Consider the following 23148-nt stretch of genomic DNA (forward strand, 5'->3'; position numbering starts at 1 on the left):
AATAATTACTTTAAATGTCTATGATCTGAATACACAAATTGAAAGACAGAGTTTGGCAGACCTAAATGTAGTTTGCCTGCAAAAACTCACCTCAAACATAATGACATACCTATGCTGGAAGGGAAAAGGACAAAGCATGCGAACATTATTTTTTTAATCAGAAAGGGATACATTAACATCAGATAAAGTAGACTTTGGTGCAAAGAAAGTAAGTAGGGATAAATAGGGACATTACATAACAACAAAAGGACCTATCCACCAAGAAGACACAGCAATTCTAAAGGTGTATGTACCAAACAATAAAGCTTCAAAATACATGAAGCATGGGGCGCCTGGGTGGCTCAGTCGGTTAAACATCTGACTTAGGCTCAGGTTGAGTTCAAGCCCTGCATCAGACTCTGTGCTGACAGCTCAGAGCCTGGAGCCTACTTCGAATTCTGTGTCTCCCTCTCTCTCTGACCCTCCCCCACTCGCACTCTGTCACTCTCTCAAAATAAATAAACATTTAAAAAAAATTTTTTTTTTTAAATTTTTTTTTTTCAAATTTTATTTATTTTTGGGACAGAGAGAGACAGAGCATGAACGGGGGAGGGGCAGAGAGAGAGGGAGACACAGAATCGGAAACAGGCTCCAGGCTCTGAGCCATCAGCCCAGAGCCCGACGCGTGGCTCGAACTCACGGACCTCGAGATCGTGACCTGGCTGAAGTCGGACGCTTAACCGACTGCGCCACCCAGGCGCCCCTAAAAAAAATTTTTTTAAAAACAAACTACATGAAGCAAAAAACTGAAAGAACCAAAAGAATAGACAAATTCACAAGTATAGTTGGGGGTTTCAGTCCTCATTTATCAATTGATAAAATTAAACAGAAAATCAGCAAAATAGAGGAATTCAGCAATGCTATAAAGAAAAAGAACTTGATGGACATTTGTAAAATACTCCAAAAATAGTAAAATACACATTCTTTTCTGACATCCATAGAACAATTATCAAGATAACACTTAAGGAGGACCATAAAATAAACCTTAACAAATTTAAAAGAGTAGAAATCATAGAGAAGGTTCTCTGACCATACTAGCATAAAGCTAGAAATAAATTACAGAAAGTGAACAAAAAAATCTTCAAATATTTGGAAATTAGATGACATACTTCTAAATAATTCATGAGTCAAAGAGAAAGTCCCACAGGAAAAAAATATATATAATGTATTGAATGTAAATGAAAGCACAACTTATCAAAATTTGTGGGATGTAGCCAAAGCAGTGCTGAGAGAGGTATTTATAGCAACAAATGCTTACTTTAGAAAACAGAATTCACTAAGTACCTGGGTGGCTCAGTCAGTTGGGCGTTTGACTTTGGCTCAGGTCATAATCTCACCATTCATGGGTTTGAGCCCTGCATCGGGCTCTGTGTTGACAGCTCACAGCCTGGAGCCTGCTTTGGATTCTGTGTCTCCCTCTCTCTCTGACCCTCCCCTGCTCGCACTCTGTCTCTCTGTCTCTCTCTCAAAAACAAACATTAAAAAAAAAACAACAGAACTCAATAGAACTCAATAATCTAATCCTACCTCCAGAAATTAGAAAAAAATAAAAATAAATACCAAGAAAGCAGAAGGAAAGAATTATTAAAGACAAAAGCAGCAGCCAATGAAATTGAAACAGGAAAATAGAGAAAATTAAGCAAAACCCCACTTTTCTGAAAAAAATAAAATCAACAAACTATAGAGAAGAGATGGTTAGTAGAGGGGAAGTGGGTGGGGAGATGGGTGAAACTGGTAAAGGGGATTAAGAGTATACACCTTGATGGGCACTGAGTAGTATATAGAATTGTTGAATCGCTATACTGTACACCTGAAACAAATGTAACATTGTATGCTAACTACATTGGAATTAAAACTTAAAAACATTTAAAAACCCAACAAACAAACAAATAAGCAAGCAAAAAAAAAACCCCCTATAAATGAATTCAGAGAGATTTGACATCTTTATTATGTTGAGATTTTTGGTCCTTTCATGTGGTAGGTCTCTCCAAGAATTTAGATCATCTTTTATTTCTTCCATTTGCATTTTTTATTTTTATCTCACAGATCCTGTGCATATCTTGTTTGATTTATACCTCAGTATTTCGTTTTCTCTGAAGAAATTGTAAGTGTGTTATTGTGGCTTTGATTTTAGTTTCTACCTATTCACCATTAGTATATAGAAATGAAATTCATTTTTGTGTATTGATCTTGTATCCTGAGAGCAGGTCAAGCTCAATAATTTGCTTCAGGAGGATTTATTTTGTAGATTTTCCTGGGATTTTCTATACAGACCATCATGCCATTTGGAAATGGAGTTTTATTTTTTTCCTTTTCAGTGAATATCTCTTATATTGCAAATATCTTCTCCCATTCCATAGGTTGTCTTTTAGTTTTGTTGTTTCCTTTGCTGTGCAGAAACTTCTTTATTTTGATGTAATACCAATATTTTATTTTTGCTTTTATTTCCTTTGCTTCAAGAGATTTATCTAGAAAGATGTCACTGTGGCTGATGTCAGAGAAATTACTGCCTGTGCTCTCATCTGGGATCTTTATGATTTCCGGTCTCACATTTAAATTCTTAATCTATTCTGAGTTTATTTTTGTGTATGATGTAAAAAAAAAAAAAAGTGATCCAATTTCATTCTTTTGGATGTAGCTGTCCAGTTTTCCAAACACCTTTTGTTAAAGAGAATGTCTTTTTCCCATTGAATAGTCTTGTCTCCTTTGTTGAAGATTAATTGACCATATAATTACAGGTTTATTTCTGGGCTTAATATTCTGTTCCATTGATCTATGTTTCTATTTTTGTGCCAGTACCATACTGTTTTGATTACTGTAGCTTTGTAATATAACTTGAAGTGTGGAATTGTGATGCTTCCTGTTTTCTTTTTTCTTTTTCTTTTTTTTTTCAAAGATTGCTTTGGTATTTAGGGTCTTTTGTGGTTCCATACAAGTTTCAGGATTGTTTGTTCTAGTTCTGTGAAAAATGCCATTTGTATTTTGATAGGGGTTGCATTAAAGGTGTAGATTGCTTTGGGTAGTATAGACATTTTAATAATATTGGTTCTTCCAGATATATTTAGAACTCTGCATCCCAAAGCAACAGAATATACTTTCTTCTCGAGTGCACATGGAACATTCTCCAAGATAGATCATATACTGGGTCACAAAACAGCCCTTCATAAGTTTACAAGAATTGAAATTATACCATGCATACTTTCAGACCACAATGCTATGAAGCTTGAAATCAACCACAGGAAAAAGTCTGGAAAACCTCCAAAAGCGTGGAGGTTAAAGAACACCCTACTAACGAATGAGTGGGTCAACCAGGCAATTAGAGAAGAAATCAAAAAATATATGGAAACAAACGAAAAGGAAAATACAACAATCCAAACGCTTTGGGATGCAGCGAAGGCAGTCCTGAGAGGAAAATACATTGCAATCCAGGCCTATCTCAAGAAACAAGAAAAATCCCAAATACAAAATCTAACAGCACACCTAAAGGAAATAGAAGCAGAACAGCAAAGGCAGCCTAAACCCAGCAGAAGAAGAGAAATAATAAAGATCAGAGCAGAAATAAACAATATAGAATCTAAAAAAACTGTAGAGCAGATCAACGAAACCAAGAGTTGGTTTTTTGAAAAAATAAACAAAATTGACAAACCTCTAGCCAGGCTTCTCAAAAAGAAAAGGGAGATGACCCAAATAGATAAAATCATGAATGAAAATGGAATTATTACAACCAATCCCTCAGAGATACAAACAATTATCAGGGAATACTATGAAAAATTATATGCCAACAAATTGGACAACCTGGAAGAAATGGACACATTCCTGAACACCCACACTCTTCCAAAACTCAATCAGGAGGAAATAGAAAGCTTGAACAGACCCATAACCAGCGAAGAAATTGAATTGGTTATCAAAAATCTCCCAACAAATAAGAGTCCAGGACCAGATGGCTTCCCAGGGGAGTTCTACCAGACATTTAAAGCAGAGATAATACCTATCCTTCTCAAGCTATTCCAAGAAATAGAAAGGGAAGGAAAACTTCCAGACTCATTCTATGAAGCCAGTATTACTTTGATTCCTAAACCAGACAGAGACCCAGGAAAAAAAGAGAACTACAGGCCAATATCCCTGATGAATATGGATGCAAAAATTCTCAATAAGATACTAGCAAATCGAATTCAACAGCATATAAAAAGAATTATTCACCATGATCAAGTGGGATTCATTCCTGGGATGCAGGGCTGGTTCAACATTCGCAAATCAATCAACGTGATACATCACATTAACAAAAAAAAAGAGAAGAACCATATGATCCTGTCAATCGATGCAGAAAAGGCCTTTGACAAAATCCAGCACCCTTTCTTAATAAAAACCCTTGAGAAAGTTGGGATAGAAGGAACATACTTAAAGATCATAAAAGCCATTTATGAAAAGCCCACAGCTAACATCATCCTCAACGGGGAAAAACTGAGAGCTTTTTCCCTGAGATCAGGAACACGACAGGGATGCCCACTCTCACCGCTGTTGTTTAACATAGTGCTGGAAGTTCTAGCATCAGCAATCAGACAACAAAAGGAAATCAAAGGCATCAAAATTGGCAAAGATGAAGTCAAGCTTTCGCTTTTTGCAGATGACATGATATTATACATGGAAAATCCGATAGACTCCACCAAAAGTCTGCTAGAACTGATACATGAATTCAGCAAAGTTGCAGGATACAAAATCAATGTCCAGAAATCAGTTGCATTCTTATACACTAACAATGAAGCAACAGAAAGACAAATAAAGAAAATGATCCCATTCACAATTGCACCAAGAAGCATAAAATACCTAGGAATAAATCTAACCAAAGATGTAAAGGATCTGTATGCTGAAAACTATAGAAAGCTTATGAAGGTAATTGAAGAAGACTTAAAGAAATGGAAAGACATTCCCTGCTCATGGATTGGAAAAATAAATATTGTCAAAATGTCGATACTACCCAAAGCTATCTACACATTCAATGCAATCCCAATCAAAATTGCACCAGCATTCTTCTCGAAATTAGAACAAGCAATCCTAAAATTCATATGGAACCACAAAAGGCCCCGAATAGCCAAAGGAATTTTGAAGAAGAAGACCAAAGCAGGAGGCATCACAATCCCAGACTTTAGCCTCTACTACAAAGCTGTCATCATCAAGACAGCATGGTATTGGCACAAAAACAGACACACAGACCAATGGAATAGAATAGAAACCCCAGAACTAGACCCACAAACGTATGGCCAACTCATCTTTGACAAAGCAGGAAAGAACATCCAATGGAAAAAAGACAGCCTCTTTAACAAATGGTGCTGGGAGAACTGGACAGCAACATGCAGAAGGTTGAAACTAGACCACTTTCTCACACCATTTACAAAAATAAACTCAAAATGGATAAAGGACCTAAATGTGAGACAGGAAACCATCAAAACCTTAGAGGAGAAAGCAGGAAAAGATCTCTCTGACCTCAGCCGTAGCAATCTCTTACTCGACACATCCCCAAAGGCAAGGGAATTAAAAGCAAAAGTGAATTACTGGGACCTTATGAAGATAAAAAGCTTCTGCACAGCAAAGGAAACAACCAACAAAACTAAAAGGCAACCAACGGAATGGGAAAAGATATTTGCAAATGACATATCGGACAAAGGGCTAGTATCTAAAATCTATAAAGAGCTCACCAAACTCCACACCCGAAAAACAAATAACCCAGTGAAGAAATGGGCAGAAAACATGAATAGACACTTCTCTAAAGAAGACATCCAGATGGCCAACAGGCACATGAAAAGATGTTCAGCGTCGCTCCTTATCAGGGAAATACAAATCAAAACCACACTCAGGTATCACCTTACGCCAGTCAGAGTGGCCAAAATGAACAAATCAGGAGACTATAGATGCTGGAGAGGATGTGGAGAAACGGGAACCCTCTTGCACTGTTGGTGGGAATGCAAATTGGTGCAGCCGCTCTGGAAAGCAGTGTGGAGGTTCCTCAGAAAATTAAAAATAGACCTACCCTATGACCCAGCAATAGCACTGCTAGGAATTTATCCAAGGGATACAGGAGTACTGATGCATAGGGGCACTTGTACCCCAATGTTCATAGCAGCACTCTCAACAATAGCCAAATTATGGAAAGAGCCTAAATGTCCATCAACTGATGAATGGATAAAGAAATTGTGGTTTATATACACAATGGAGTACTATGTGGCAATGAGAAAAAATGAAATATGGCCCTTTGTAGCAACGTGGATGGAACTGGAGAGTGTAATGCTAAGTGAAATAAGCCATACAGAGAAAGACAGATACCATATGGTTTCACTCTTATGTGGATCCTGAGAAACTTAACAGGAACCCATGGGGGAGGGGAAGGAAAAAAAAAAAAAAAAGAGGTTAGAGTGGGAGAGAGCCAAAGCATAAGAGACTGTTAAAAACTGAGAACAAACTGAGGGTTGATGGGGGGTGGGAGGGAGGGGAGGGTGGGTGATGGGTATTGAGGAGGGCACCTTTTGGGATGAGCACTGGGTGTTGTATGGAAACCAATTTGTCAATAAATTTCATAAAAAAAAATAAATAAAAAAAATAATATTGGGTCTTCCAATTCATGAGCATGGAATTACTTTCCATTTCTTTGTGTCATTTTCAATTTCAATTTCACCCCTTTGGCTAAATTTATTCCTAAGTATCTTATTACTTTTAGTGCTACTGTAAATGGGATTGCTTTCTTAATTTCTCTTCTGCTGCTTCATTATTGGCATATAGAAATGCAGTGGATTTCTGTACATTAATTTTGTATCCTGTGACCTTGATTAATTCATTTATCAGTTCTAGTAGATTTTGGAGTTTTCTGTATATATAGTATCAGGTCATCTGCAAATAGTGAAAGTTTTACTTCATCTTTACCAATTTGGACACCTTTTATTCCTTTCTCTTGTCTGATTGCTGTGGTTAGGACTTCTAGTACTACACTGGATAACTGGTGAGAGTGGACAGCCCCATCTTGCTCCTGACCATGGAGGAAAAGCTCTCAATTTTTCACCTTTGTCTATGGTGTTAGCTATGGGTTTTTCATAAAAGGCCTTTATTATGTTGAGGTATGTTCCCTCTAAATACTTTGTTGAGGGTTTTGTCATGAGTGTATCTTACGCTTTTTCAAATGCTTTTTCTGCAGTTATGGAAGTGATCGTATGGTTTTTGTCCTTTCTCTTATTAATGTGATGTATTACATTGATTGATTTGAAAATATTAAAACACACGAGCATCCCAGAAATAAATCCCACTTGATCATGGTGAATTTTTAAAAATATATTGTTGGGTTCAGTTTAATATAATTTTGAGGATTTTTACATTTATGTTCATTAGAGATATTGGCCTGTGGTTCTCTTTTTGTGTGGTATCTTTATCTGGTTTTGGAATCAGGGTAATGTTGGCCTCATAGAATGAATTTGGAAGTGATCTTTCCTCTTCTATATTTTGGAAAAGATTACCTTGCTGGTAATCTGTCTAATCAGATTTTCTATTTCTTCCTGACTCAGTTCTGGTAGTTTATATCTTTCTACAAATTTATCTATTTCTTCTAGGTTGTCCAGTTTGTTGGCATATATTTTTTCATAAAATTTTCTTAAAATCCTTTGTATTTCTGTGTATTTCTCCTCTTTAATTTCTGGGTTTTTTTATTTGAGTCCTCTCTCTCTCTCTCTCTCCCTCTCTCTCACTCTGCCTCCCTCCCTCCTTCCCTTTCTCTTTTGATGAGTCTGGGTAGAAGCTATTAATTTTGTTGATCTTTTCAGAGAACAAGCTGTTGGTTTCATTGATTATTTATGCTCTAATCTTTATGATTTCCCTTTTGCTGGCTTTAGGCTTTGTTTGTTGTTCTTTTTATAGTTCCATTAGGTGTAAGTTTAGATTTTTTATTTGACATTTGTCTTGCTTCTTGAGGTAGGCCTGTATTGCTGTTAATTTCCCTCTTAGAACCACTTTTGCTGTATCCCAAGGGTTTTGGGCTACTATGTTTTCATTTTCATTTGTCTGCATGTATTTTTTGATTTCCTCTTTCATTTCTTCACTGAACTATTCATTGTTTAGTAGCATGTTATTTAAACTCCAAATATTTGTGCTCTTTCCAGAATTTTTTTTGTGGTTGATTTCTAATTTCATTGCATTGTGGTCAGAAAAGATGCATGGTATAATTTGATCTTTTTGAAGTTGTTGAGACTTGTTTTGTGACTAATATGTCATCTATTCTGGAGAATGTTTTGTGTGCTGGTGAAAAGAATGTGTATTGTGCTGTTATAGGATGAAATGCTCTGAATATATCTATTAAATCTGTATGGTCTACTGTGTCATTCAAAGCCACCATTTCTTGGTTGATTTTCTGTCTGAATGATTTGTCCATCAATGTAAGTGGGGTATCCCCTACTATTATTGTGTTACTATCAGTTAGGTCCCTTATATTTGTCATTAACCATTTTATGTGTTTGGGTGCTGACATGTTGGGTGCATACATACTTACAATTGTTATGCCTTCTCTTTGGATTGTCTCCTTAATGATTATATAGTGTCCTTCTTTATCTCTTGTTACTGTCTTTGTTTTAAAGTCAATTTTTTCTCATATAAGTATTGCTACCCCTGCTTTTCTTTTCACATCCATTTGCATGATAAATGCTTCTGCATCCCTTCACTTTCAATATGCATGTGTTGTTAGGGTCTTACATGAGTCTCTTGTAGGCAACATATAGATGGCTCTTATTTTTTTTTATCCAGTCTATCACCCTATGTCTCTTGATTGGAGCATTTAGTACATTTACATTAAAAACAATTATAATAGGTATGTACTTATTGCCCTCTTGTTATTTGTTTTGTGTTTCTTTTTGTGGATTTTCTCTGTTCCTTTCTTTCCATGCTATCTTCTCTCACCATAAGTTTGCTGTCTTTAGTGACATACCTGGATGACTTTCTCTTCATTTTTTGCATATCTACTACTGGTTTTTGATTTGTGGTTACCATTAAGTGTGTATAACATCTTCTGCATACAGCAGTCTATCTTAAATTGATGGTCACTTAAGTTTGAACCCATTCTTTACTCTTCTCCTCACGTTTTAGGTATATGGTGTCATAGTTTATGTCCTTTTATTTTGTGAGGCCCTTGACTGATATCCTTATTTTTACTCCTTTTATACTTCTTATTTTTCTGATTCTTACTTGTGGCCTTTCCTTTATACTCAGAGTCCCCTTTAACATCCCTTTGCTGAGGGTTTTATCAAGAATGGATGCTGTACTTTGTCAAATGCTTTTTAACATATGTTTGCATCTATTGAGAGGATCATATGGTTCTTATCCTTTCATTTATTAATGTGGTATATCACATTGATTGATTTGTGAATATTGAACCAAACTTACAGCCAAGGAATAAGTCTCAGTTGATTGTGGTGAATGATTCCTTTAATGTACTGTTGGATTTAATGTGTAGTAACTTGTTATGAGTTTTTGCATCCGTGTTCATCATGAATATTGGCCTATAATTCTCTTTTTTAGTGGGGTCTTTGGTTTTGGAATCAAGGTAATTATGGCCTTGTAGAATGAGTTTGGAAGTTTTCCTGCCATTTCTATTTTTTAGAACAGTTTCAGAAGAATACATTTTAACTCTTTTTTTAAATGTTTCATAGAAGTCCCCTAGGAAGCCATCCGGCCCTGTAATTTTTTTTGTTAGGAGATTTTTGATTTCTGATTAAATTTCTTTGCTGGTTATCAGTCTGTTCAAATTTTGTTTCTTTCTGTTTCAGTTTTGGTGGTTTATATGTTCCTAGGAATTTATCCACTTCTTCCAGATTGCCCAATTTGATGACATAGAATTTTTCATAATATTCTCTTATAATTGTATTTCTGTTGGTTATGATTTCTCCTCTCTCACTAATAGTTTTATTATTTGGGTCCTTTCTCTTTTCTTTTTGATAAAGCTGGTGTTACCAATTTTATTAAGTCAAGGAACCAGCTCCTAGTCTCATTGACCTGTTCTACTTGTTTTATTGTTATTATTATTATTGTTATTATTATTATTATCTTCTATAACATTTATTTTCAGCGAGGATCTGAGGGATTCTCAGATCACACCATCTGCTCCCAGCCCTCTCCCTGCCTTCTCCACTGGATCACTGTAGTGCCTGCCAGATTCAACACCAGCCAGGGTGTGGACCTCTAGAACTCCAGTCTTTGAGCTCTGCTAGTTGTAAAAACTCAAATAATCAGTCCCTCTCTTTTTCCCAGTAAATAGCCTTGGGGAAGTGTTTTCTTTGTGCAATCTCCTTTGTGCTGCTCTCTCTCCTCTGTGATCAGGGCTCCCTCTCCTCTGCTGCACCTGAGATCCTTTTGTTCCTCAAATCACATCTCTGCACCTCCTATCTTCCATGATGTAGTCTCTTCTCTCCCACTAATTGTGCAGTCTGCTCTCTCAGTCCTCAGATCTATTTGTTGGGTGTTCAGAATGATTTGATACTTATTTAGCTGTGTTCGAGGGACAAGGTGAGCATAGGGTCCTCCTACTATTCCATCATCTTAGCTCTTATCATGAAGAAACTGATTTAAAAGGCATAAGTTTACAAAATAATAATTATCAACCTGGGCTTATAACATATAAAGATGCAATAGTCTCTCAGAGAGGAAAAATAATATATCTATGTTGGAGCAAAGTTTACGTTATTTACTGGAAATAAATTAGTATTAATCAATTAATTCATATTAATCTGAGATATACTTCCTTTACATTTTATTTTGATATAATTTTATGTTTGCCAGCAAATTTGGGGGGAAGGTACAGGGAGTTTGTATGTACCCTTTAGTCAATTTCCCCCAATCACAATACCTGTATAACCACAGAACAACATAAAAACAAGAAAAATTACATTGGTACAATCTACAAAGTTTACTCATTTTTCATTATTTTACATGTATTTATGTGTGTGTATTTCTATGCAATTCAATTACAATGTCTATGCAGATTTGTGTAACCACCACAATCAATATGCAGAACTAATCTATCACCAAAAGCCTCCCTTGTGACATCTCTTCATAGCCATATATATCCACCCCATGCCTAACCCTTGTCAACTACTAATCTAGTCTCTATTTCCATACTTTTATTATTTCAAGAATGTTGCATAAATGGAATCATATGCTATGTGACCTTTGGAGACTGACTTTATTCACTCATCATAATTCTCTTGAGGTCCATCTAAATTGCGTATATCAATAGTTCATTTTTTAACATTTATTTATTTTTGAGAGACAGAGTGATCAGGGAGGGGCGGAGAGAAAGGCGAGACACTTAACTGACTGAGCCACCCAGGTGTTCCTCGTTTATTTTTATTGCTGAATAGTATTTCATAGAATGATGTACATAGTTGTTTAACCATTCACCCATTGAAGGACTTTTGGGTAGTTTACAGTTTTGAGATATCAGGTATAAGGTTGCTATAAACATTGGTGAACATGTTTTCTCATGGAAATAAGTTTTCATTTCTTTGTGATAAATGGCCATGAGTACAACTGCTCAGTCAAATGGTAAGTCCACTTTTGGTTTTCAAAGGAACTGCCAAACTGTTTTCTAGAGTGGCTGTATCATTTTGCATTTTGACTATCAATGTATGAATGACCTAGCATCTTCACAGCACTTGATATCATCACTACTTATTTTAGCCATTCTCAGAGGCATGTAGTAATAGCTCATTGTGGTTTTAATTTGCATTTCCCTACCAGCTAATGGTGTTAAATATCTTTTGATGTATTTATTTGTCATCTGCATGTAAGGAGGTAGATATTTGAAAATTTAAGATGCATATTGTAATTCTTAGAGAAACCACTATGAAAATAACTCAAAAATAGTAAAAATAAAGGGGGAAGAGAGGATATTAAAATTATACACTAAAAAAATCTATTTAGCACAAAGGTAGTGAAGGAGCAACAGAGAAGCAAAAAACAAAAAACAAAAACCACACACGAGACAAATAGAAAATAAGTAGCAAAATGGAAAAAGTAAACCCAACCATGGCAATAATTACAATAAATGTGAATAGATTAAAAAGTACAAATAAAAGAACAGAGACTGGATTTTAAATAGCAAGACCCATTATATGCTGGGCTATAAGAGATACAGCTTAGATTCAAGTATAAAAACAAATTCAAATTAAAAGAATGGAAAAATATATTAATCGTAAACAGTATCCATAAGAGCTGGATTAACTGTAACAATATTTGGCAAAGCTAACTTTAAGTCTAAAAATATTACAAAAGAGAAAGAGGGACATTTCATAATGATAAAATGATCAATAATCAGGAAGCTATCACAATTTAAAACTTATGTGCAGCTAACAACAGAGCTCCAACATCCACACAGCCAAAACTTACAGAATTGAAATGTAAAACAGACAATAAGACAATTACAGTTGAGTATTTTAAGCCTCCATTTTCAATAGCTGATAGAAAAATTAGACAGGAAAGCAGCAAGAATAAAAAGACATTTTTTAAAATTTTTTTAACGTTTATTTTTGAGAGATAGAGACAGAGCGTGAGGGGGAGAGACAGAGGGACAGAGAGGGAGACAGAATTGGAAGCAGGCTCCAGGCTCTGAGCTGTCAGCACAGAGACTCCAGGCTCTCAGTTGTCAGCACAGAGATGACACGGGGCTCGAACTCACAAACCATGAGCTGAAGTCAGATGCTCAACCGACTGAGCCACCCAGGCTCCCCTAAAAGACTTATTTTTAAGTTTTGGACAACACTATCCAACAACTCAACTTGACATTGATTGAACACTCTGCCCCCAAACAGTAGAATATACCTTTTTTTAAATACCTATGGAACATTTTCCAAAATAGAGCATATGGTTGGCCATAAAAAATGCCCCAACAAATTTAAAAGGATTGAAATCATTAAATGTAGGTTTAAGATCACAGTGGAATAAAATTATAAATCAAAACCAGAAAGAAATGTGCAAAAATCCCCAAATATTTGGAAATTAAAGAACATACTTCTAAACTTAGGGTAAAAGAAAAAAAATCATAATAGAAATTAGAACATATATTGAACTGAATGTCATCCAAACATAGTTTCAACATTATTCTAATGCCATTAAAAAGGCGAATTTATAGCTTACAATGCCTAAATTACAGAAGAGAAAGGTCAAATCCCTAATCTTCCACCTTAAGAAACTTCTAAGAGAAGAGCAAACTAAACCCAAAGGAAGCAGAAAGAATTAAATAATAAAGATTAGAACCTAAATTAACAACAAAAATAGAAAACAGCAATAAAAACCACAAAAAATCAACACAATTAACAACGTTTAGACACACTGACCAAAAAGAAAGCAAGAATGAGAATGGGAGACATTTAGGTGGAGATACAGAATAAAGTCACTAAGAAAATTAGAAATTGAAGAGAGGGTATCATTTTCTACCTTACAAATATTAAGATTATAGGGAAATACAATGGACAATTTTATGCCAACACATTAAACAACTTACATGAAATGGGCAGATTCCCAGAAAGACACCAGTTACTGAAACTGATTCAAGAAGAATTAGAAAACCTTAGTAGGCCTACAGCAAGATATTGAATTAGTAATTTTTAAATCTTCCCATAGAAACCCAGGCCCAGATGGCTCCATTGGTAAAGCCTCCCAAACATTTCAAGAAGAAATTATACCAATCCTTCTACAAATTCTTCCAGATATATAGGAGGGAACCCTTCCAGCTCATTCTATGTGAGCAATATTATTCTGATATCAAAGCCAGACAAAAAGAGCACAAGAAAATAAAATTTCAGACCAATATCTCTCATGGATACTCAAACACAGAATACTCAGACACAGAAGTACTCAACAAAATATAAGCAAACTGCACACCAAAAAGAGTGAGATTCACTGTTTGCGAATTAAAATCAACTAGATTGTTAGACTGTTAGGAGAACCCGAAATGGAATGCAGACTGTGAGAAATGAATCTAAGTGTGATACAAATGAATCACATAACCTCACTTAAAGGAAGCTGAAAGGAGCTGAACCAAGTGATTCTTAAAAGCAGTGTTTTGGGGGCACCTGGGTGGATCAGTCGGTTAAGTGTCTGACTTCAGCTCAGGTCACGATCTCATGGTTGGTGGGTTTGAGCCCCGCATGCTGACAGGTATGAGCCTGGAACCTGCTTCAGATTCTGTGTCTCCCCCTCTCTCTCTGCCCCTTCCCTGCTCACACTCTGTCTCTCCCTCAAAAATAAATAATAAAAAAACATTAAAAATTTTTTATAAAACAGCACAATAATAATTGCTGTAGGCAAGATCCACTGATGATGCAAAGTTCAAGGACAAACAGAATATTTTGGTAGCATCAAAGTATGATTTCCCCCATCAAATATTTATTACACAGGGAAAAATAACTATCCAATGGAGAACTCTGGTATACATCACCTTAACCAGGTGATCAAGGCTAATATTTCCCATAGTAAGATATATGGATATTATGTACCCTTGAGGTGACGTGCTGAGAAGGGTACATCACCTAAGATTTTTCTTCAAAATCCTAACCTCAATGTTCTTATGAGAAAAAAGAGAAATCCAGATTGAGGGAAATTCTACAAAATACCTAACCAGTACTCTTCAGACACATCAAGGTTACACAAGATATTAAGACAGAGAGATGGTCAGTTGGGAGGAGACTCAGGAGACATGACAACTAAATCAAATTTGAGATTCTGGACTGATACTGGGACAGAAAGAAAACTTTACTAGAAAAACTAGGAAAATCCAATTAAAGTCTGAAGTTTAGCTAATAGCATCATATCAGTGTCAGTTTCCTGGTTTCAACCATTGTTCTGTAAGATATTAACATTAGGAGAAGCTCAGTGAAGACTAGATGGGGATTCTCTGTAACTTTGTAACTGTCCTGTAAGTCTACAGTTGCATCCAATTTAAAAATTTTTAAAAAGACTAAGTTGTCACAGCCATTTCATAACATACAGTAGGCATGATCAAGCCCAGAGTGATGTCGGGTGAGCCTGTGAGACACAAAAGAGGGAAAAGGCTGGTGCATGGGTTGCCACCTCATGGTCTCAAATACAAAAATCAGGAGTCAGTGTCTAGAGCATAAAGTGGTGCTGCTTTCCCATCAGCTGAGCCACAGAAAACCTGACACAGTTAAGACCAGCTACTTGTACAAGTCAATTTTTCCTCCATTATGTTCAAAGAGAAAAGACATGGAACATTTGGCATAACAAAAAATCACATATGTATTCAATATATATTATTATATGATACATATTGTATATTTTGTATATATTACACATATTATATACATTTTATATGTACAGGAATTATTATATATATCACCTATTATATACATCACCTACATATACATATATTACATATGTATATAATGTATGCATTTTATATTAATTGTATGTTCTATTATTATGTATAATAATTATACATTATACATTATACATTATACATATGTAGTATGTTATATATACATATTATACACATGCATTACATATATATTATGTACATTACAGATAGTAAATTATGTAATATATATAATACATCTAACAATACACATAATACATATTATATACATATATATTATATATGACTATATAAAACATATATAACATATAAATATATATGACTATATATATGTGTGACATATATAACTTTGTTCATTTATTGAATGTTTATGTGGTACCAAGTGTTCATATGTAGAAAGAGAAAGACTGAAGGCTGTCTTGCCTGCTCCTGCCTGGAGAAAAACTGGTCCAAATCTTGTTCTTCGGTTGCAGGGATCACTGGGTGGGCCAGCCTAACAAGCTCCAGCCACCCAATTTCTAGGGACACATCAGGCAGAAAGACAATGGGAATGAAACATTGTCTCTATGGAGACAGCTAACCTACTTGATGGGGGTAGTTGGCCCACAGGCACAGTGCCCTGGGCATAGCAGAACTTTGATGGTTTCCTACAATGCTCCTCCAAAGAACCAGTGAGGCCCTGCACAAAGTACTGGGGAGTAAACCCTGGTGGACCAGGGAAAGGAGGACCCCTTTCTTATAGCCAAGCCAAGTAAGGCAAAGGTTTAGAGAGAACCAAGAAAAACAGCCCATGGAGGTGCCCCTCCATCCAACTATGGGAAGGCCACTGGGCCTGTGGAGTTCTGCATCTGCCAGAAGTCTTCTGCTGTGAATTAGTGCTGGGAGCTGGAGGAGGGAGTGCCTGCCACAGGCGGGTATGGACAAACAGGAAAGCTGAGGGGCGCTACAGTTGGAGATGGCCTCAGTCTTACCCTTCCAAGGCCTTGTTGATCCACTGGATTGCAGCTCTCTTCTCTAAGTCAAGGTCTTCAGCAGTGACTCGATAACCCACCTGGGGTGGTGGGAGCAGGATCAGTGAGTCATGTCGCCTAGAGGACAACAGCAGAGGAATCTTGCGCTTCTGGGGCCTGGAGCCGTCAGGTAGAGGTGAGCGATCCCTCAAACTTTGCTTCTGCCCAGAAGGTGCATCTGCAACATTTTCATGCTTGATCTTCCTTTGTGGTTCTACTGAGGCTGAAGAGCTAGAATGATAGCTTTCCTCACTGGCTTTCTTTGCGGCCACTTGGGGCTGGTATGAGGCTGGGCCTCGGATCCCAGCTGTGCCTGGGAAGCTCCTCGGCAGCGGTGGGAACCCTCGAGTGGAGCTGTAAGAACTGGTGATGGCATTGCGTTTGCTGCATGAGCTCAAAAAGCAGGTGTGGGATTTCCTAATCAGGCTGTCTTCTAAGCTGGTAGAACAGAAGTCTCTCTTCAGAGGCCCCGGCCTGGGCACAAAGGAAGAGAGGACTCCGTTGACCATCAGGCGTCTAAATGCTGACTGCATGCTCCCACTGCACTCGGCATCCCCTCTCAGATCATCCTGCCTCTTGGGGACTGGGTGCCCTTCTCCAGGCTTTGCCAGCTCTTCCCTGCTCTCAACCAGGGAGGTCAGGTCTTTCTCTTCTTTGGCTTTCGCTTGACCATTCTCTTCGAGGGCCCTCATCAAGGTCTCCCTTAGACAAGGATTTGGGAGGTGACTAGACAGCGAAGACCACATACAGAGGACTGTCTCCTTCAGAGCCAAACCCAGCGTCAGCTTGCCCTTAGCAGATGCCATCTTCAGGATCACTGAAGTGCAGAACATCTTGGACCTGCAGGCAGACAGCACAGGCTTCGGATGGCAGGTGTGGGGCACTGAGGAAAAGACCCCCAGAAATAAACACCGGGCCTGCTGGATTGGATATTGCCGCAGATGGACTATGGCAAACCGCCGACGGTACCGACGACGACGGGGTGAAGCCAAAAGATTCTCGCATGACGGCCTGCGAGTTAGGTCCAGGGTCGGGGCCGCCGAGTGAACCCGGCAAGTCGGAGGAACACTGCGGGCTGGGTGCGCGGGCCTGAGGCTCTCAAGCGTCTCGGGCGGGTCCCCGCCTAGCAGAGAAGGGGACAGCGGCCGAGGGCGGGGCTGGCTCAGGTAACTGCCCATGAGGAGCACTTCTGCAAGGTCGGGTCCTTCAAATGAAGTCAGTGGCTCAGGTTTCCGTTAGCTGCCAAAGGGGCCAGGCAAAGCGCACACTGTTGGGTGTGCCGCCTATGACGCGTCCTTGGAACGTGTGAACAAAGAAAGGGGCGCGCGAGTACTGCACGAGGGATGGGCGCGCGCACCCAGGTCGCTTCCCAACCCCTGCTTCTCATCGAAGGCACGAAATAGACCAGCTCATTGCGGGCACAGCCGCCCTTCATCAGCCAGGCCCCAGTTCCTTTGGGGGTGGGGAAGGTGCAACACCATGGTTCCCAGAACCCAGGAACGGCTCCAGGCTCAGGAGTGCTCCCTCCAACCCGGAGATTCAGAGTCAACACCGGGGTCTACCTGTGCTTACTCTAGCCCCCCATACCCAGAGGTCAAACCACTCAGAATCTGTGGTGCCTAGATCCTAAGGGATGGTACAACCACCTGAGTGTTCAGGAGGCGGGAGGACCCCAGGAGGGAACTGGCTAGGCGTGGGACTCCGGAGTGGAGTCCCTAACCTACCCTCTTCCCTTTCCCTAGAACCTGACTTTCCAGCTACTCCTTCTTGTCTCTCCTTCCCCTTTCCTGGGAAGTAAGGATTCTAGACACATTTTATAAAATCAGAACTTGTAGGGGCACCTGACTGGCTCAGGTCATGATCTCACAGTTCCTGGGTTCAAGCCCCACCACTGGCTTTGTGCTGACAGCTCAGAGCCTAGAGCCTGCTTCGGATTCTGTCTCCTTCTCTCTCTGCTGCTCCCCCGCTCATGTTCTGTCTCTCGAAAATAAATAGATGTTAAAAAAAAATTTTTGTTATGGGACACCTGGGTGGCTCAGTTGGTTGAGCCTCTGACTTCGGCTCAGGTCATATCTCACAGTTTGTGGGTTGGAGCCCCACATCAGGCTCTGGACTGACCGCTTGCTCAGAGCCTGGAGCCTGCTTCACATTCTGTGTCTCCTTCTCTCTCTGCTCCTCCCCTGCTCACGCTTTGTCTCACTCTGTTTCTCAAAAATAAATAAATGTAAAAAAAATTTTTTTAATTTTTTGTTAAAAAAAAATCAGAGGCACCTGGTTGGCTCAGTTGGTTAAGCATCCGACCTCACCTCAGGTCATGATCTCCATTCTCACCATTGTTGGTTGGTGATGTCCACTCTCACCATTGTTGTTTAACATAGTGTTGGAAGTCCTAGCATCAGCAATCAGACAACAAAATGAAGTAAAAGGCATGAAATAGGCAAAGAAGAAGTCAAACTTTCACTTTTCACAGACGACATGATACTCTACATGGAAAACCCAAAAGACTCCTAGAACCGATATATGAATTCAGCAAAGTTGCAGGGTACAAAATCAATGTACAGAAATCGGTTGCATTTTTATACACCAATAATGAAGCAACAGAAAAGGAAATCAAGGAATTGATCCCATTTACAATTGCACCAAAAACCGTAAAATACCTAGCAATAAACCTAACCAAAGAGGTGAAAAATCTATACACCGAAGACTATAGAAAGCTTATGAAGGAAATTGAAGAAGACACAAAGAAATAGCAAAACATTCCATGCTCATGGATTGGAAGAATAAATATTGTTAAAATGTCAGTACTATCCAAGGCAATCTACACAGTGCAATAACAATCAAAATTACACCAGCATTCTCTCAAAGCTAGAACAAACAATCCTAAAATTTGTATGGAACCACAAAAGACCCTGAATAGCTAAAGTAATATTGAAGAAGAAAACCAAAGTGGGAGGTATCACAATCCCAGACTTTAGCCTGTACTACAAAGCTGTAACCATCAAGACATTATGGTATTGGCACAAAAAACAGACACATAGACCAATGGAATAGAATACAGAACATAGAATTAGACCCACAAATGTATGGCCAACTAATTTTTGACAAAACAGGAAAGAGCATCCAATGGAAAAAAGACAGTCTTTTTAGCAAATGGTGCTGGGAGAACATGCAGAAGAATGAAACTAGACCACCTTCTTACACCATACACAAAAATAAACTCAAAATGGATGACAGACCTAAATTTGAGAAGGAAACCATCAAAACCCTAGAGGAGAAAGCAGGCAAAAACCTCTTCGACCTCAGCAGCAGCAATTTCTTACTCGACACATCTCCAAACGCAAGGGAATTAAAAGCAAAAAAATGAACTATTGGGACCTCATCAACATAAAAATCTTCTGCACTACAAAGGAAACAATCAACAAAACTAAAAGGCAACCGAGGGGCGCCTGGGTGGCGCAGTCGGTTAAGCGTCCGACTTCAGCCAGGTCACGATCTCGCGGTCCGTGGGTTCGAGCCCCGCATCAGGCTCTGGGCTGATGGCTCGGAGCCTGGAGCCTGTTTCCGATTCTGTGTCTCCCTCTCTCTCTCTGCCCCTCCCCCGTTCATGCTCTGTCTCTCTCTGTCCCCAAAATAAATAAACGTTGAAAAAAAAATTTTTTTAAAAATAAAAGGCAACCGATGGGATGGGAAAAGATATTTGCAAATGACATACCGGATAAAGGGCTAGTGTCCAAAATCCAAAAAAAAAAAAAAAAAAACTTACCAAACTGAACACCCCAAAAAACAAATAATCCAGTGAAGAAATGGGCAGAAGACATGAATAGACACTTTTCCAAAGAAGACATCCAGATGGCCAACAGATACATGAAAAGATGCTTAACATCACTCATCATCAGGGAAATACAAATCAAAACCACACTGAGATACCACCTCACACCAGTCAGAGTGGCTAAAATGAACAAATCAGGAAACTACAGATGCTGGTGAGGATGTGGAGAAATGGGAACCCTCTTGCACTGTTGATGGGAATGCAAACTGGTGCAGCTGCTCTGGAAAACAGTGCGGAGGTTCCTCAAAAAATTAAAAATAGAGCTACCCTATGATCCAGCACTAGCACTGCTAGGAATTTACCCAAGGGATACAGGAGTGCCGATGCATGGGGGCACTTGTACCCCAATGTTTATAGCAGCACTTTCAACAATAGCCAAATGATAGAAAGAGGCTAAATGTCCATCAACTGATGAATGGATAAAGATGTGGTTTATATATTCAATGGAATACTACTTGGCAATGAGAATGAAATCATGCCATTTGCAGCAATGTGGATGGAACTCGAAGGTATCATGTTGAATGAAATAAATCACTCAGAGAAAGACGGATATCGTATGTTTTCACTCATATGTAGATCTTGAGAAACTGAACAGAAGACCTTGGGAGAAGGGAAGGGGAAAAAAATAGAGACAAACAGGGAGGGAGGGAGACAAACCACAAGAAACTATTAAATACAGATAACAAACTGAGAGTGGATGGGAGGTGGGAGGGAGGGGGAAATGGGTGATGGGCATTGAGGAGGGCACTTGTTGGGATGAGCACTGGGTGTCGTATATAAGCCAATTTGACAATAAATTATATTCATAAAAAATAATGCCGCATTGCATATTTCAAAGTCATTAAGAAACTAAGTCTTAAAAGTTCTTACCACAAGAGAAAAATTCCGTAACTACGAATGGTGATAGGTGTTGATTAGACTTGCTGTGGTAATTATTTTGCAATATATCCAAATATCCAATCATTATGTTATACACCTGAAATAAAATGTTGTCTGTCCATCATATCTCAATAAAAAAGAATACATTGGATTAAAAAAATCAGAACTTAGAGGTAGCAACTTGATATCATTTTAGACACCTAAGAGCAATATTATCTGGGCCTAAAATTTGATCCCTGTTTTCAAGGTCAGGCTTTTCTTCACCCTAATCTTTGTTTTCTGCACCTTAACAGATCCTATAGGCCTTTGTGTCTTTCTTTTCTAATAAGTCTGAGTCTATGGGATAAGAGACATGACCTGGCAATGCGAGGTGGAACTCAGAAGTCAGCTCCCTTACAAACACTCTGACTGAAGTTAATACAATTAGTTCGATGGTGCACACTTTGGAATACTTAGACTATTTAAAAATTTTTGATGTTCTAATAATTACCCCCGCTTCTTTGTTGTTGTTTTTTAAATCTTTTGCCTGCATTTCGATTATTATCACTTAGTGAATGACCCAAGGCCTTTTATTAGACCAAGTAGTTTTTCAAAGTAGTTGTGACAATCTGTACTCCTCTCAACAAACAGAAGGAAATATGATTCTATATAACCTATATCTAAAGGGATGTACATTAATGAGATATACAAACGGTTTCTAAAACCCAGGAGTTGGACCTTCATTCTTATGCAAAAAAATGTTGACAATATTGACTTTTCAACCTCCCAGTGTTTCATCAGCCTCTTGTGCTTCAACGCCCTTTTTAAAATAAAAAAAGAGGAAAAACTCATGATACTACAATATGAATGAAATTATCCTAGGTGTTTAAAGGTAGCCCTCTACTCTGTTAAAGAAATAAATCTTGGGGCACCTGGGTGGCTCAGTCAGTTGAGGTCTGACTTCAGCTCAGGTCAGGATTTCACGGTTTATGGGTTCAAGCCTCACTTCGGGCTCTGTGCAGACAGTTCAGAGCCTAGAGCCTGCTTCAGACTCTCTCTCTCTCTCTCTCTCTCTCTCTCTCTCTCTCTCCCCCACTCACCACCCCCCCTGCTTGCATTCTGTCTCTCTCTGTCTCTCAGAAATAAATAAATTTTTAAAAAAAGTTTTAAAAGAAAGAAATCTTAATTGTAGACACAATAAAGTAAAACATAATCATATTTCTGTGATCCAACAAATACCATGTTGAATAATTCTTTTCAACCATTAATTTTTAAACAGCTTTATTGAGACATAATGTACACACCATAAAATTTACTGATATTAAGATTACACTTCAAGAATTTTTAGTATCTTTACAAAGTATGTAACTTTCGCCAAAATCTAAGTTTATAACATTTCTGTTAACCCAAAAAGAAAACTTGTGCCTGTTTGCAATCACTCCCCATTCTTACTCCCAGACCCAGGCAACCACTGTCTCTGTAAATTTGCTTTTTCTAGACATTTCATATAAACAAACTCTTACAATATGTGTTCTTTTGTGTTGAGTTTCTTTCCTCAGCATAATATTTTTGAGGGCCATCTATATAGTAACATGTATTAATACTTTATTACTGGTTTTTTGGCTTAAACAGAAACTTATTTGCTCATAATGCTGAGATCAACTTGTCGGCAGAGTGGATTTCTTCTGAGGCCTCTCTCCTTGGCTTGTAGATAACTGTCTCCTCCCTGTGTGCTCACATGGTCTTTCTTTCTTTTTTTCTTTATTTAATTTTTTTTTAATTTTTTTTTTCAACGTTTATTTATTTTGGGGACAGAGAGAGACAGAGCATGAACGGGGGAGGGGCAGAGAGTGAGGGAGACACAGAATCGGAAACAGGCTCCAGGCTCTGAGCCATCAGCCCAGAGCCCGATGCGGGGCTCGAACTCACGGACCGCGAGATCGTGACCCGGCTGAAGTCGGACGCTTAACCGACTGCGCCACCCAGGCGCCCCATCAGGACTTTTTAAAAAACCATAGGATTCAAGGCAGTTTGTCATTGATATAAAAATACACCAATAG

This window comes from Lynx canadensis, chromosome A1 (assembly GCF_007474595.2).
Source record: "Lynx canadensis isolate LIC74 chromosome A1, mLynCan4.pri.v2, whole genome shotgun sequence".
Taxonomy (NCBI): Eukaryota; Metazoa; Chordata; class Mammalia; order Carnivora; family Felidae; genus Lynx; species Lynx canadensis.